Here is a 4,531-nt window from a genome sequence, read left to right on the forward strand (position 1 = left end):
AAGTGCACTGGGTCGTCCAAGTAATACCTTACGTGGGCAAGGGTCGATCCCACGGAGATTGTCGGCTTGAAGCAAGCTATAGTTATCTTGTAACTCTTAGTCAGGATATCAATAATTCTCAGGTTTAATTGTGAAGAGTAAAAGAACATGAAATAAATACTTGTTTTGCAGTAATGGAGAACAGGTTGAGGTTTTGGAGATGCTCTATCTTCTGAATCTCTGCTTTCCTACTGTCTTCTTCTTCATGCACGCAAGGCTCCTTCCATGGCAAGCTGTATGTAGGGTTTCACCGTTGTCAATGGCTACCTCCCATCCTCTCAATGAAAATGTTCAACGCGCTCTGTCACAGCACAGCTAATCATCTGTCAGTTCTCAATCAGATTGGAATAGAATCCAGTGAGTCTTTTGCGTCTGTCACTAACGCCCAGCCCTCAGGAGTTTGAAGCTCATCACAGTCATTCAATCCTTGAATCCTACTCAAAATACCACAGACAAGGTTTAGACCTTCTGGATTCTCTTAAATGCCGCCATCAATTCTAGCTTATACCACGAAGATTCCAATTAAGGAATCCAAGAGATATTCACTCAATCTAAAGTAGAACGGAGGTGGTTGTCAGGCACACGTTCATAGGTGAGAATGATGATGAGTGTCACGGATCATCACATTCATCAAGTTGAAGAGCAAGTGATATCTTAGAATAGAAGCAAGCGTGATTGAATGAAAAACAGTAGTGATTGCATTAATCCATCAAGACACAGCAGAGCTCCTCACCCCCAACCATGGGGTTTAGAGGCTCGTGCTGTAGAAGATACAATAAGAAATGTATAATGTGTCATCCGGTAAAGATACAGTGTCAAAATATCCTATTTATAGTGAACTAGTAACCTAGGATATACAAAAATGAGTAAATGACATAAAAATCCACTTCCGGGGTCCACCTGGTGTGTGCTTGGGCTAAGCATTAAAGCTTTCATGTGTAGAGACTTTTTCTGGAGTTAAACGTCAGCTTTTGTGCCAGTTTGGGCGTTTAACTCCAATTTTTGTGCCAGTTCCGGTGTTAAACGCGGGGAATTCTGAAGCTGATTTGCAACGCCAGTTTGGGCCATCAAATCTCGGGCAAAGTATGAACTATTATACATTGCTGGAAAGCCCAAGATGTCTACTTTCCAACGCAATTGAGAGCGAGCTGATTGGGCTTCTGTAGCTCCAGAAAATCCACTTTGAGTGCAGGGAGGTCAGAATCCAACAGCATCTACAGTCCTTTTTTAGCCTCTGAATCAGATTTTTGCTCAGGTCCCTCAATTTCAGCCAGAAATTACCTGAAATCACAGAAAAACACACAAACTCATAGTAAAGCCCAGAAAAGTGAATTTTAAATAAAAACTAATAAAAACATACTAAAAACTAACTAAAATGTACTAAAAACATACTAAAAACAGTGCCAAAAAGCGTATAAATTATCCGCTCATCACAACACCAAACTTAAATTGTTGCTTGTCCCCAAGCAACTGAAAATCAAATAGGATAAAAAGAAGAGAATATACTATAGACTCCAAAATATCAATGAAACTTAGCTCCAATTAGATGAGCGGGACTAGTAGCTTTTTGCCTCTGAATAGTTTTGGCATCTCACTTTATCCTTTGAAGTTTAGAATGATTGGCATCTATAGGAACTCAGAATTCAGATAGTGTTATTGATTCTCCTAGTTAAGTATGATGATTCTTGAACATAGCTACTTTATGAGTCTTGGCTGTGGCCCAAAGCACTCTGTTCTTTTTTTTTTTTGAATTCACTGCTTTTTTTCTTGCTTCAAGAATCAATTTGATGATTTTTCAGATCCTCAATAACATTTCTCCTTTTCATCATTCTTTCAAGAGCCAACAAGTTTAACATTCTTTAATCAACAAATTAAAAAGACATATGCACTGTTCAAGCATTCATTCAGAAAACAAAAAGTATTGTCACCATATCAAGCTAATTCAACTAGTTTCAGAGATGAATTCGAAATCCTGCACTTCTTGTTCTTTTGTGATTAAAGCATTTTTCATTTAAGAGAGGTGATGGATTCATAGGACATTCATAGCTTTAAGGCATAGACATTAAATTTTATTAATCAAGAATTAGAAACAAGACTCAAAGATAAACATAAGATAAGACTAATAGTAATAGAAAACAAAAATTTAAATGACTCTAAAATAGACTCCTAAAGATAGAGGTTATCACAGAGTTAGGACTCAACAACCTTGATCTTGAGAAGTGGATGCTCCCTCAACTTGTGGGGTATTTGACCCTTCAAGGGAGAGCTTCTGGCGTTTCAGCTCCTGTAGCTCACGGCCCTGCTTCTCTTGTTCCTTCAACAATTTGCAGAGCATGCAGTTTTGATTCTGCTGTTCTTCCTTAATTTGTTCCATAGCTTCTTGCAGCTTGGCAACAGATGCTTCTAGGCGGGTCCAGTAGTCAATTTCAGGGAGTTTAGGGAGGAACTCCTGCGCCCTCCTTTTGATAGAATTATCTTGTATTTGTCCTTCCATTGACTTCTTGGTGATTGGATGTTCAATTGGGATGAATTCATCTACTCCCATCCTCACCCCAGCATCTTTACATAGCAAAGAGATTAAGCTTGGGTAAGCCAGTTTGGCTTCAGTGGAATTCTTGTTTGCAATTGTGTAAATCTCACAAGCAATCAGATGATGAACCTCCACTTCTTTTCCCAGCATAATGCAATGAATCATCACTGCTCTCTTGATAGTGACCTCAGAACGGTTGCTAGTGGGCAATATGGAACGCCCAATGAAGTCTAGCCAACCTCTTGCAATTGGTTTAAGATATCCCCTCTTGAGTTGGTTTGGGACACCTTTTGAATTGGTTATCCACTTAGTTCCAGGGAGGCATATGTCCTTTAGAACTTGATCCAACCCCTTATCTGCTCTCACCATTCTCCTATTAAAGGATTCAGGATCATCTTGCCGTTGAGGCAATTTGAAGACCTCTCTTATTTTGTCCAGATGGAAGTAAATAATTCTCCCTCTGACCATGGTTCTGTAGGTATGAAAAGCAGTTCCAGTCATTCTCTGCTTATCTGTCAGCCACAGAATTGAGTAGAATTCCTGAACCATGTTTCTTCCGACCTTTGTTTCAGGGTTGGTTAGAACTTCCCATCCTCTGTTTTGAATTTGCTCTTGGATCTCCGGATATTCATCTTCTTTCAGATCGAATTTAACTTCCGGGATCACTGACCTTAGACCCATTATTTTGTGGTAATGGTCTGCATGTTCTTTGGTTAAGAACCTCTCTTGACTCCAAAGATCCTTTGGATCATTCTCTTTCTTACCTCTAGAATTAGTTTGCTTTCCTTTGGGAGCCATGATCTTGATGAGCCTTAGCTTAGTGATCACGGAAAAACACACCAAACTTAGAGGGTTGCTTGTCCTCAAGCAAAAGAAAAGAAAGAGGAGAGAGAGGAGGAGAGCAAATTCGAATGGTGGGGAAAGTGGGATGGCCGAATGTATACTTATAAGGGAGGGGGAGAGATTTCGAAAATTTTGAAGGAGATTTGAGAAGATATGGAAAGAATTTGAGAGATATTTGAGTTTTTTGAAGAAGATTTGGAAAGGATTTGAAAGAGATTTGAAAAATGATTTTAATTGTTAAGAATTGAAGGTGAATGATGAAAGTTTGAAATGTGTTTATGCAGAAGATTATGGATCAAAACATGAAAGTTTGAAAAAATTTGAAGTGGAAAGCAAAATCTCTGTCCCCCACCTATCTGGCGTTAAACGCCCAGAATGGTATCCATTCTGGCGTTTAACGCCCAAATGTTGGCCATTATGGGCGTTTAACGCCCAGTCAGGTGCCCTGGCTGGCGTTAAACGCCAGAAACCCCTTTATCACTGGGCATTTTGCTAAACACCCAGGATGCTGCACACCTGGCGTTAAACGCCCAGAATGGTGCCCATTCTAGCGTTTAACGCCCAAAATGGTACCTTTACTGGCGTTAAACACCCAGAATGGTATCCATACCATTCTGGCGTTTAACGCCTAGAGTACCCCTTACTGGCGTTTTTTCGCCAGCAAGCTTTTTTTCTCTGCTTTTTGCACTGAATCCTTCTATAACTCTGTGAATTCCTTCAATTTTGATGATTGCCCTTTGAGAATATGTATCAAACTTTTATTAAATAGAACAGATGACCTGCTAATGACTGAGTTGCCTCCCAGCAAGCGCTTCTTTATTGTCTTTAGCTGGACCTTTTACTGAGATTCATTCAAGCCTCAGTTTTGAGCATTCTTGCTCAAAATTGCTTTCAAGATAATGTTTGATCCTCTGTCCATTAACAATGAACTTTTTGTCAGAATCAATATCCTGAAGCTCAACATATCCATATGGTGAGACCCCTGTAATCACATACGGACCCCTCCCCCGGGATTTAAGTTTTTCTGGGAATAGTCTGAGCCTAGAGTTGAAGAGTAGAACTTTTTGTCCTGGCTCAAAGACTCTGGATGACAACTTCTTGTCATGCCACTTCTTTGCC

The sequence above is a fragment of the Arachis duranensis genome, chromosome 1 (assembly GCF_000817695.3).
Source record: "Arachis duranensis cultivar V14167 chromosome 1, aradu.V14167.gnm2.J7QH, whole genome shotgun sequence".
Lineage (NCBI taxonomy): Eukaryota > Viridiplantae > Streptophyta > Magnoliopsida > Fabales > Fabaceae > Arachis > Arachis duranensis.